This window comes from Lynx canadensis, chromosome B3 (assembly GCF_007474595.2).
Source record: "Lynx canadensis isolate LIC74 chromosome B3, mLynCan4.pri.v2, whole genome shotgun sequence".
Lineage (NCBI taxonomy): Eukaryota > Metazoa > Chordata > Mammalia > Carnivora > Felidae > Lynx > Lynx canadensis.
In genome coordinates this window covers 32,265,109-32,278,866 of record NC_044308.2, presented here as the reverse complement: position 1 = coordinate 32,278,866, position 13,758 = coordinate 32,265,109, and the positions used below count along the sequence as shown (strand labels likewise).

Here is a 13,758-nt window from a genome sequence, read left to right as displayed (position 1 = left end):
ATGTTAAAGATTTCAAAATATAGTAACTCCTACTATTTTATTGACATTATTCATTAGTTTTTATTTGCTATATGCCTTCCAAACAGCCTGTGTTTCAGTATGAAAGCAAACTGTTTATAGCTCTTATAAATCAGGAAAAATATAACTTTAAAGTAAGTTACAGAATGGGCATGTTCATTTGAACTGTCTCAGTCTGAGACATGATATGGTTTGTTTATCTTCATGCTAAGTGTGGAGTAGTTCCTTCCAAATAAGACAATTATTTCTTCTGTAGGCACAATATTGTATATTTCTGAATGTAGGGGAAACATCCACATTCAAATGTAAGTTAAAAATCTAATCATCAAGGAATGCAAATTGGTGCACGCATTATGGAAAACAGTATGGAGGTTCCTCAAATGAAGATAGAGGGACTTACAGGAGTAGATGTAGGGCAGGGTAGGAGGGTCCTAAGCTCACCTTGTCCCATGGAAATGCCTAGATAACACCCACATTGGTGTAAACAACCCAGAAAATGACCCAAAGTCTGGCAGAATAGATTCTCCATAGCTAAATGTAGAGAAGAGAGGCCACATCATAAAGGATAGGAAGGGTGGAGACACAGTTGGGAACCAAACTAACCTGTGAGACTATCTGCGGGAGGGAGGCATGCTGTTGGCACAGAGAGGGGAGAGGAGCAGACCCCACACCAGGCACCCTGGGCATAGATAGGGACCTGTGCTGAGAAGATGAATTTCCATAACATTTGGCTTTGAAATCCAGAGGGGCTTAATTTTGTGAGTTCTGACAGTCAATGGAGCTTAACACCTAGAACTTTAAAAATAAGTGAGGGGTGCCTGGTGGCTCATTCAGTTGAGCATCTGACTCTTGATTGAGGTTCAGTCATGACCTCATAGTTTGTGAGTTCAAGTCCCATGTCAGGTTCCTTGCTGGCAGTGTGGAGCCTGCTTGGGATTCTCTGTCTCTTTCTGCCCCTCCCTGCTTGTTCTCTCTCTTTCTGCCTCCCTCAAAATAAATAAATTAAAAAATTGTTTAAAAAAATTTTTTTAAAGACACCAAAAAAAAAAAAAAAATCCCAAGGATGGACCTTGGGAGACTCAGAGGGCATTAGGAAACTGAGTCCTCACCCTTAAAGAGCACAACAAACAGTTCCACTGAAATATAGCATAGAAGCAGCAGTTTGAAGAACACCTGGGTGGGATGTAAAATGGGAGGGAAATTTATTTACCAATCTCAAAACGTGTTGGAGGGACAGAGACGTTTAGGAGACTTTTCTAAGAGCAAGAGCTAATGGTGCCATTTCCCTCCTATTCACCCCAGCCTAGATACATGGACACATGAAGGGACCAGTGTAGCATGAACACTCTCCACATAGTTTGTTAATAGCATGCCCTGTCCCCTTGCTCTTCTGCAGGCCTGCCCCCCCCCCCAACCCATCCTCAGCAGTTCTCCAAAGCAGCTACAGGTCCCCTCTCATAGCCCACCTGCGCAAACTTTGCTAACACTGTGTACCCTGTCCCCATGTTTTGTGGGCCTCCAACCCACCCTCAGCAGAAGTTCAAAGTGGTGCCACAAGTGGAGCAGAGTATAAGCAGCCCTGACAGGGCCAGTACCACTCCAAAATGACGCCTACCCTGGAGAGAGAGGAAGATAACCACATATACCAGTTCATAGCCCCAGCAGTGTGCTGGGAAGACATCTGGTCTGACCATAGGCCCTGCCCATCAATGAAAGCTTCCTGGGGCACAACACAGGAAGAGTGGCCTGAAGTTCACTGTGACCACAGCTCTGAAAGATGCCTGGTCTGATCCAACTGAAGCCCCAGGTGCTCCCATACTGGCCCACTGACAACACAGGGATCAAACCCTCCCCACACAGGCAGAGAGAGCCACTGAAGACAACTGGACTAAAAGCAAAAGTGGTTTAGCCACAACAGTAGGACACACATGCAACACATACAGGAGACACCCCTACAGTGCCAGTTTCTGGTGAACAAGGAACATTGCACTGCAGGGCACTACAGGACTTCTTCATAAAGCTACTACTTCTTTTTTTAAGATTTTATTTTTAAGTAATTCCACACTCAGTATGGAGCTTAAATTCACAACCCTGAGACCAAGAGTCACATGCTTCACCAGCTAAGCCAGCCAGGCCCCCAATGCCACTACTTTCAAGAGCTGAAGACATAGCTGACTTTCCTAACACATAGACACAGAGAGTTAGGCAAAATGAGGAGGCAGAGAAATATGTCCCAAATGAAAGAACAGGACAAAAATCACAGCAAGAGATTGGGGCACCTGGGTGGCTCAGTTGGTTAAGCATCTGACTTCAGCTCAGGTCATGATCTTGCAGTTTGTGAGTTCGAGCCCCGCATTGGGCTTTGTGCTGACAGCTCAGAGCCTGGAGCCTGCTTTGGATTCTGTGTCTCCCTCCCTCTCTGCCCCTTCCCTGCTCATGCTGTTTCTCTCTGTCTCTCAGAAATAAATGAACATTAAAGAAAATTTTTTTTAAATCACAGCAAGAGTGTTAAACAAAATGGAGATAAGTAGTATGCTTGATAGAGAATTTAAAGTAATGGTCATAAAGATACTCAATGGACTTAAGAAAAGAGTGGAAGACCTCAATGAGACCCTCAACAAAAAACCAGAAAACATAACAAAGAATCAGAGATGCAGAACTCAGTAACTGAAATTAAAACTACACTAGATGGAATAAATAGTAGACTAGAGGAAGCAGAACAGATCTGCAATCTGGAGGACACAGTAATGGAAAGCAATCAAGTTGAACAAGAGAAAGAAAAAAGGGTAATAAAAAATGAGAATATATTAAGGGAACTCTGACACCATCAAGCATAATAACATTCTTATTATAGGGATCCCAGAAGGAGAAGAGAGAAAATGGAGCAGAAAATTTATTTGAAGAAAATTTCTCAAGTCTGGGGAAGGAAACCGATATCCAGATCCAGGAGAAACAGAGATACCCTAACAAAATCAAACCAAAGAGGTCCACAACAAGACACATAGTAATTAAAATGGCAAAAAGTAATGATAAAGAGAGAATTTTAAAAGCAGCAAAAGATAACAGTTACATACAAGGGAAGCCCCATAAAACTATCAGCTGATTTTTCAACAGAAACTTTGCAGGCCAGAAGGGAGTGGCATGATCTATTCAAAGTACTGAAAGAAAGAAAAAAAAAAATCCTGCAACGAAGAATCTATCCAGCAAGGCTATCTTTTAGACTAGGAGAGATCAAGAGTTTCCCAAACAAAATTGAAGAAATTCATCACCACTAAACCAGTCTTACAAGATATGTTAAAAGGGATTCTTTGAGTGGAAAGGAAAGACCATAATTATGAGTCAGAAAGGTAGGAAGCACAAAACGAGTAAAATTAAATATGTCAATAAAAATTAGGGGATTCACAAAATAAAAGGACATGAAGTATGACACCATATACCTAAAATGTGGAGGCAGTAGGAAGAGGAGTAAAAATTTAAGACTTCTAGAGTGGGTTCAAACTTAAACGACCATCAACTTAATATAGACTCCTGTTTGCACAAGATGTAAACCTAATGGTAAACACAAATCGAAAACCAATAGCAGGCAAAAATTAGAAAGGAATCTACATATATCACTAAAGAAAGGCAGCAAAACTGTGAAAGAGAACAAGAGAAGAAAGGAGTAGAGAAAAATTACAAAACAACTACAGAACAAATAACAAAATGGCAATAAGTATGTACGTATCAATAATTACTTTGATTTAATTTTTTAATGTTTATTTTTGAGAGAGAGAGAGTGTGAGTAAGGGAGGGGCAGAGAGAGATGGAGATAGAATCTGAAGCAGGCTCCAGGCTGTCAGCACAGAACCCGATGTGGGGCCTCAAACTCACTAGCCATGAGTTCATAACCTGAGCCTAAGTCGGACATTTAACCAACTGAGCCACCCAGGTACCCCTATCAATAATTACTTTGAGTTTAAATGGACTAAATGCTCCAATCAAAAGATACAGTGTAACGGAATAGATAAAAAAGGAAGATCCATCTATATGCTACCTACAACAGACTCATTTGAGACCTAAAATACACTTGCAGACTGAAAGTGAAGTGATAGAAAGGCATTTATCATGCAAATGTAAGTGAAGAGAAACCAGGGTAGCAGTACTTGTATCAGACAAAATAGACTTTAAAATAAGGACTGTAATAAGAGACAAGGACACTGCATAATCATAAAGGGAACAATTCAACATGATATAGTAATTGTAAACAATTATGCACCCAACATGGGAAAAAGCCACATACATAAACATAAAGGAAGCAATCAATAGTAATACAGTAATAGTAAGGGACACTAACACCTCACATCAATGGACAGATCATCCAAATAGAAAATCAACAAGGGAACGGTGGTTTTGAATGACACCTTGGACCAGATAGTTCTAAGATATATTTAGAATATTCTGTCGTAAAACAGTGGAATACACATTCTTTTCAAGTGCTTGTGGAGAATTCTCCAGAATAAATGAACTATTAGGCCACAAAACAAGACTCAACAAATTCAAAAAGATTGAAGTCATATTATGCATCTTTTCTAACCACAACACTATGAAACTAGAAATAAACCACAAGAAAAAAATATGAAAGAACATAAATACAGTGGGGTTAAGTAACATGCTATAAAATAATAAATGGGTCAACCAAGAAATCAAAGAGGAAATCAAAAAGTACATGGAGACAAGTGAAAATTAAAACACAATGGTCCAAAATCTTTGGGATGCAGTAAAAGTGGTTCTAAGAGGGAAGTTTATAGCAATATAGGCCTACCTCAAAAAGCAAGAAAAATCTTTAATAACCTAACCTTACACCTAAAGAAGCTAGAAAAAACAAAACCCAAAACCAGTAGAAGGAAGGAAATAAAAAAAGAGTAGACAAAAAGTAGGAACAGTAGACCAGGAGCTGATTCTTTGAAAAAGCAACAAAATTGATAAACCTTTAGTCAGTCATTAAAAAGAAAAAGAGGACTCAATATCAGAAAGGAATGAGAAGAAATAACAACTAACACCACAGAAATACAAAGGATTATGAGAATATTATGAGAAATTATATGTCAACAGATTGGACAGCCTAGAAGAAATGGATAAATACCTAGAAACATATAACCTTCCAAAATTGAATCAGGAAGGAATAGAAAATTTGAACACACCAATTACCAGCAATGAAATTGAATCAGTAACCAAAAACTCCCAACAGACCAAAGTCCAAGACCAGATGGCTTCACAGGTGAATTCTACCAAACATTTAAAGAGGAGATAATACCTATTCTTCTCAAACTATTCCAAAAAATATAAGACAAAGGCCATTCTGTGAGGCCAGCATTACCCTGATACCAAAACCAGATAAAGACACTGCTGAAAATGAAGTACAGGCCAATATCTCTGATGAACATGGATGCAAAAATCCTCAACAAAATATTAGGAAACTGAACCCAACAGTACATTAAAAAAAAATTATTTGCCGCAGTCAAGTGGGATTTATTCCCAGGATTCAAGAGTGGTTCAGTATTCACAAATCAATCAACATGATACATCATATTAATAAGAGGATAAAAGCCATATGATCGTTTCAGCAGATTCAGAAAAAGCATTTGACAAAGTACAACATCCATTCATGATAAAAGCTCTCAACAAAGTAGGTTTAGAGGGAACATACCTCCACATAATAAAGGCCATCTATGAAAAACCCACAATTAACATCATACTCAATGGTGAAAAACTGAGAGCTTTGCCCCTAAGGTTAGGAACAAGAAGACAAGGATGCCCACTGTCAATATTTTTATTCAACATGGTACTGGAAGTCCTAGCCACAGCAGTCAGACAAGAAAAAGCAATAAAAAGCATCCACGTTGGTAAGGATGAAGTAAATTTATCACTATTTGCAGATGACATGACACTATAGATAGATAGATAGATAGATAGATAGATAACCCTAAAGACTCCTCCAAAAAACCTACTAGAACTGATAAATGAACTCAGTAAGGATGCAGGATACAAAATTAATATACATAAATCCATTGTATTTCTAGACACTAATAATGAAACAGCAGAAAGAGAAACTAAGAAAACAATCTCATTTGTAATTGCACCAAAAATAATAAACTACCCAGGAATAAACTTTAACCAAGGAGGTGAAAGACTTGTACTCTGAAAACTATAAAACATTGATGAAAGATACTGAAGATGACACAGACAAATGGGAAGACATTCCATGCTCATGGATTCGGAGAACAAATACTGTTAAAATGTCAAAGCAATCTACAGATTTAATGCAATCTCTATCAAAATACCAACAGCATTTTTCACGTAACTAGGAAGTAATCCTAATTTGTATGGAACCACAAAAGGCCTTGAATAACCAAAGCAATCTTGAACAAGGACAAAGCTGGAGGTATCACAATCCCAGATTTCATGGTACAGTACAAAGCTATAGTAATCAAAATAGTATAGTAACTGGCACAAAAATAGACACATAGATCATTGGAACAGAATAGAAAGCCCAAAAATAAACCCACGTTTTTATGGTCAGTTAATCTAGGACAAAGGAGGCAAGAATATGCATTGGGAAAAAAATCAGCTTCAATAAATGGTGCTGGGAAAACTAGACAGCTACATGCAAAAGAGTGTAACTGGACCACTTTCTTATACCATACAGAAAAATAAACTCAAATGGATTAAAGACCTAAATGAGAGACCTGAAACCATAAAAATCCTAGAAGAGAGAAAAGGCAATAATTTATCTGACCTTGGCCATAACAACATTTTTCTGCATGTGCCTCCTTTGGCCAGAGAAACAAAAGCAAAATGAAACTATTGGGACTACATCAAAACAAAAAGCTTCTGCACAGCAAAGAAAACAGTCAACAAAACTAAAAGGCAACCTATGGAATAGGAGAAGATATTTGCAAAGACATATCTGATAAGAGGTTAAAATCCAAAATGTATAAGGAACGTGTACAGCTCAACACCAACCCCCCCCCAAATAATCCAATTTAAAAATGGGTAGAAGGCAGGAACAGACATTTTTCCAAAGAAGACACAGATGGCCAACAGACACATGAAAAGATGCTCAGCATTACTCATCATTAGGGAAATGCAAATCAAAACTACAGTGAAGTATCACCACACACCTATCAGAATAGCTAAAATCAAAAACAAAAGAAAAACAAAAAAGGATATGGACAAAAAGGAACCCTGGTTCAGTGTTGGTGGGAATGCAAACTGGTGCAGCCACTGTGAAAAACAGTATGGAGATTTCTCAAAAAATTAAAAATTAATATAAGACCCAGTAATTCCTCTACTGGGTATTTACCCAAAGAATATGAAAACAGTAATTTGAAGGGGTATGTGCACCCCTATGTTTATTGTGGCTTTACAATAGCCAAGTTATGGAAGCAGCCCAAGTGTCCATCAATAAGTGAGTGGATAAAGAAGTGGTATATATATATACACAATGGTATATTTCTCAGCCACATAAAAGAATGAGATCTTCCTATTTGCAACAACATGGATGGACCTGCAGAGTATTATGCTAAGTGAAATAAGACAAAGACAAAAACCAAATGATTTCACTCATGTGAAATTTAAGAAACAAACTAATGAACAAAGAAAGAAAAGACAAAAACACAGACTGTTAAATACGGAGAACAAGCAGATGGCTGCCAATGGGGAGATGGGGGGATGCAAATAGTTGAAGAGGATTAAGAGTACACTCATCTTGATAGTCGCTGAGTAATGTACAGAATTGTTGAATCATATTGTATACCTGAAACCAATGTAACATGGTATGTTAATTATACTTGAATTAAAAATTATTTTTTAATGTTTGTTTATTTTTGAGAGAGAGAGAGACAGAGCGCGAGTGGGGCGAGGGGCAGAGAGAGAGGGAGACACAGACTCTGAAGCAGGCTCCAGGCTCTGAGCTGTCAGCAGGCTCGAACTCATGGACTGGGAGATCATGACCTGAGCTGAAGTCAGATGCTTAACCGACTGAGCCTCCCAGGTGCCCCAAATTAAAAAATAATTTAAAATTGTAATCCTCAAACCAGATGTTTTTTATCTTTTCCCTTTTATTAGCTTAATAAGTAATTGGTTATGATTATTGAAAAATTAATTTTTATTTAAAAAAAATTTTTAATGTTTTTATTTATTTTTGAGACAGAGAGAGGCAGAGCATGAGCAAGGGAGGGGCAGAGAGAGAGGGAGACACAGAGTCCGAAGCAGGCCCCAGGCTCTGAGCTGTCAGCACAGAGCCTGACGCGGGGCTCGAACTCACAGACCGTGAGATCATGACCTGAGCCAAAGTCATATGCTTAACCGACTGAGCCACCCAGGTGTCCCGAAAAATTAATTTAAAAAAAATTTTTTTTAACGTTTATTTATTTTTGAGACAGAGAGAGACAGAGCATGAACGGGGGAGGGGCAGAGAGAGAGGGAGACACAGAATCGGAAGTAGGCTCCAGGCTCTGAGCCATCAGCCCAGAGCCCGACGCGGGGCTCAAACCCGCGGACCGTGAGATCGTGACCTGAGCTGAAGTCGGGACGCTTAACCGACTGAGACACCCAGGCGCCCCCCGAAAAATTAATTTTTAAAGATCCCAGTTCTTTTTCTTGCTTTCTTCTCTGTGCACATTGTCATCTTCATATTTTGTAGCGGCTCTTGTATCATGGATATTTTTTTCCTATCTTCAATGTAACTTGAACCTCACAGACCTTGAGCTCCAGGCAAAGTGAGTCAGAAACACAACTCTGAAATTTAAGACAGGATCTAGTTTTTAAATACATCACCTGGCACCTAAACACCTCACATTCATCAAGAAGCCCTTTGGGTGTTCTGGGGTTAAGGACTAGGTAGGTTGTCTAATGGTTAGTCATCGATGGAGTTATTTTTGTAACCATATTCTCCTCTGCTGTTTTCCTCTGAATCAGAGTATTTGTAGCAGGTGTGAGCATTTTTTGTTACTTCCATAAAAGTAAAATGCTGTTCCTTCACAGCACTTATGATCATATCTGGCATGGTTTGAAAGCTAATTTACGTAGCTAAATGCGACGACCCCCATGATGCCCTCATGGCTTGCCTGCTCAGACCTGAGAGGAGTCTGAACCACTAACGAAACTAGTTCAGTAATAGAATCAACAGCAAGGGAAACAGTTTAGTCAGGGTGAAGGTGTAGGTTCCCACCCTCTCCCCCCCCACCCCCCGCCATCATTCTTGGATATCACATTGTCTACCTCTGACCTCTCCATTAATTAGTTCCTTTTTACTTTCTTTTGATTGGCTTCCTTTCTGGTAACTGTTAATTATTTATGGTAATGGAGGCCAAGGAGAAGGTAGATAACTAAAATCTAGAAATGAACTTTGTAATTTATAATACTTGAAAATCAAAGTTTGCGGTACTGTTTATATATACAAAAGTGTGGTATGGTGCCCCTTGGAATCATGTGGCTTTGTGCCACTGCAGAGAGACTGTGCTGGAGCTGGACAGCAGGAAGGAATAGGCTACAGGATGATCAGAGGACATGGCAGGGGTGAGGGGGCCAGAGATTGGCACTCCTTTTTTAATTCAATAGACACACAAGATACAAAGATGAATGAAACAATTCTTGGTCTCATGGAGTTTGCAATAAAGTGGGATCTAGAAGGAGAGTGAGGTAGAGTGACACATACACAGACCTAGTAGCATCTAGTCCCACCTGCTGAATTCAGTGCAGACTTCATAGCCCTTATTTTCACTCCATCCCTGTGCATCACCTGACACTGTCGATCATTCTCTATTTGAAAGTCTTATTCCCTTTAGCTTCTGCATGCCTCTATCTTAGACATGACTTCTTAGTTTTGGCTCTATTCTTTCGACGGTGGTAAATTTTGCATTTCCTAGAGTACTCCTCTTTTTTTCCCCCTCTTACCCTATGCTATTAATTCCTAACCATTTTCCACCACCCAGCACTTCAAAGGGATATGGCAGACTCTCTTCAGGTAGCAGTGGCTTCTTATGGCAGTGGTTTTTGACCAGGTGATGGAACAGTATCCTGAGCACCAGGAGGAGCAGCTCCCTGGGTGATTCTGATGCATTCTCCCCTGCCCTTAGGCAGCTTCTGTGTCTTTTTAACCTATAGCACAGTAGTCAGCCGTAGTAGAGCTCAGTGATGGTGAGCCTTTAGTAGCAGCTGGTACAGTGTGCTGTAGGTGCACAGAGCAGGTTTACTTAACTATCTGAGAAAGTCAGGAGAGGCTGCATACAGGAGCTATCAGTTGAGCTAAACTGAATTTATCAGATGGATAAGCCTTAAAGGAGATTCAAAGAGGTGGATTTTCAGAGACAGGGAGATGCATTATTAAAATCTAGGAATATATGAATGGCAAGTGGTTAGGTACACAGGCTTCTTTATTAAAGCCCAAAACATTAGGATGAAAAAGCACTTTTTGAATCTTCAACAAGATTGGTATGAGTCAAATAAAAGTAAGAAGTTCTGCATCATTGGACAGGTAATAAATGTATGCGCTTCATTGTTCCCAAGAAATACTGGCATGAAATATTCTGTTAATTTTAAGAAAGAGCTTCATTCTTTCATTCACTGAAAACTCGCTGAAGCATCTTCCAGTGTCAAACACTATTATGGGTGGTATATATCCAGTAGTGAGCAAAAAACAAATATAGCCCCTGCCTGCATGGGGCTTACAATGAGGGAAAAAATAGACATAAAGCAAATAATCACTACAGACACACCAACTGTGATCAGTGCTGTGTGTGCTATGAGAAAGTCTAACAGCGTGACCCAAGTGAGGTTAGGGATGAAATGAATAATGATTGGAGGTTAATTAGAAAAAACATCAGGGGGAGAGGCAGAGAGAAGACATATACAAAGTTCTAAGGCAAATGGTTTGTACAGGTTTTATGAAGGGCTCTAACATGGCTCGAATGAGAGACACTGTCAGGGAGGAGACACCACTTTTCCCCACATGGCCACTGCACGGAGTCCTAAGTGGAGCGGCCACTGGGGTGGATCCAGTAGCATTTGCTAAACATTGTGCTAGTTGCTGGGATCTCAAGGGGGTAATGAGACACATTCTAGAACCTGCCTTGCCTGCTCAGAGATTCCTCCTCAGTCTATGAAATATAACCACTTATGAGGTAAGTACAAGATCCTTTGAGAGCACGGAATTCTGAGGTCAGCCAGCTTAGTCTCGGGGAATTGTGGAGATAAAGCTGAGTTTTCAAAAATCAATGAAAAAGGAAGCCATTTCAGAAGAGAGCTGTACAACAAAATCCAGGTGTGAGGAGCATGGCGCATTTGCAGAACTTCAGGGACCTTTGTATGGGCTCCGGTACAGCGTTTAGATGAGAATTGAAGGAAATAATCACACATGAAAGGCAGAAGCCAAATGTTAGAAATTTACATGCACTGAGGAATTTGAACTCTATCTGGCAGGTGCTTCTTGCAAGCGGTGAGGGAGGGGATGATGAGGCGGTGGCATCGAAAGGGAATGACTTCATCTGATGCTTGTTTTACAAATTACTATTCTGGCAGTAGCACAAATAGATGGAGAAACTAGGCCTGGACCTAATTTCTAGGGGACCAGGGGATCTGGGGACCAGATCCAAGGATCGTGTGGCAATTCTGGGGACAATTGGTGGTGGCCTGCTGCAGCAGTGGCAGTGTACGTGGGGAGAATGGTGGGTGAGGAAGCTGTTTGGGGTAGGATCTTGGAGGACTTCTTGGTGTTGAGGGAGGAGTGAGGAAAGGAGGAGTCAAGCATGATGCCCAGTGATCGTTTGGGTGACAGGCAGGTGTGCATGATGCCATTTACTAAGGCAACACCGTGTAGGAATGGCAATGTGTGCAGAGGACAACTGTTGAGATCCAGCTGGACAAGCTTACATGGAGAGATCTGTGGAGCAGTCCAGTGAAGATGTCCCTTAGAGCCCAAACTGCACTAGAGACAGGAACAGGTGAGATCAGGGCAGGGCCAAGAGCTGTTCATTTCTTTCTTTTTTTTTTTTTAATCAGCTTTTTATTCTAGAATAGTTTGGGATTTACAGAAAAGTTATAAAAATCGTACAGAGTTCCCATGGATTTATCATTTCTTTAGGTCTTCTACCTCTTCCTTGAGTTTTTGCCGTATTGGAATGGGTGTCCTTGTTTTCACAGATATTCCCACATAAATGCTTAACAGGCTTATGTAGTTCAAAACACAAAGCAATATAAAAAGACATAGAGTAGGGGCACCTGGGTGGCTCAGTCAGTTGAGCGCCCAACTTCGGCTTAAAGTCATGAACTCACAGTTTGTGAGTTTGAGCCCCATATCGGGCTCACTGCTGTCAGCCTGTCAGCGCAGAACCTGCTTCAGAGCCTCTGTCCCATTCTCTCTGCCCCTCCACCACTTGCACTTTCCCAAAATATAAATATTTTTTCAAAAAAAGACATAGAGTAAAAAATCTTACTCCAGCCCCTGCCCCCATCTGCACTGTTTACTCCCACTCTGTACAGATAGCTTTTTTTCTTAGTCTATACTAATCCTTCCAGTTTCTTTTTAATGTAAATATAAGCAAATAATAAGAATATACTTTGTATGTTTCCTCCTTTTCTTATCAAAATGTACTATATTGTGGACACTGTTCTGTCACTTGCTTTTTGCTGAACAATATACCTTAGAGATTAGTACGTATTGTAGAACTACACTGAGAAGGCAGCAACAGACTGGCCGTAAGTGGCTACTGAGCACTCGAAATGTGAAATGAAAACCAGAATTTAAATTTAAATTTAGATTTTAAAATGGAAGCAGTGTAAATTATTTTCCCATTAAACATTATTTTGGTAGAATGACCTTTCACTTCAGCCATCAAAAATGCAGTATCCAAATTAAGATGTGGTGTTAAGTGTAAAACACACTGGGTTTCAGAGACTTAGTTTCATTTTTTTTACACTGCCGTAATGTTTTACAGTGTTTACATGTTGACACGTTTTGACATATTAAGTTAATTAAAATATTAAAATTTTACCAACTTCTTATAAAATGTGGCTATTAGAAAATGTAAAATTACATATGTGGCTCAAATTATATTTCTACTGAACAGCACTGATATAGAGCATTATTTTTGTACAGTTGTATAGTATTCTGTTGTAGAGTACCATATTGAACCAGCCCACTGTTGATGTATACTTGAATTGCTTCCAGTCTTTTACTGTTAGAAATGCAGAAATGCTTAACCTTGTCCATGCATCACTTTCCATGTGTGCAGATTGATCTGTGAAATGAATTCCCAGGATTGGAGTTGCTGGGTTAGAGAGTACTGTGTTGGTAATCCTGATATTGCCAAATCATCCTCCGTAAGAGTTGTACCAGTTTGCACTTTCCACCAACAATGCGTGTGAGTGCCAGGGTCTTCGTATACTGCTGTTTTACACTACAGTATCTACATGTTTAGGATCTGATAGTGAACACATTTCTTTTTGCTAATTCTGAGTTTTAAGGAATCACAGATGGTTTGCCTTTTTTCACTAAAAAAATAAAAGCTACTAACTAATGATGAAACTCTTAGAATCAGCATGTTTTTTTTTTTTCTTTTTCAAATGAAAATGCCAAGGAATTAACTAACACACAGTTTTCCCGGGCTCTCCATTTCTCTGGAAGTTGTGGTTTCACCAGATACAGATTTAGGAAGAGAGACTCTATGAGGGTTCATTATTTATAAGGGACATTTTCTTTTG

The 13,758-nt window shown here is 39.6% G+C and overlaps 1 protein-coding gene across 2 annotated transcripts in view; it reads left to right on the top strand.

The window, feature by feature from the left end:
• The window catches only part of REC114 (REC114 meiotic recombination protein), a 113,648-nt gene that overhangs the window by 77,223 nt on the left and 22,667 nt on the right, over positions 1–13,758 (top strand). The window lies entirely within an intron of this gene.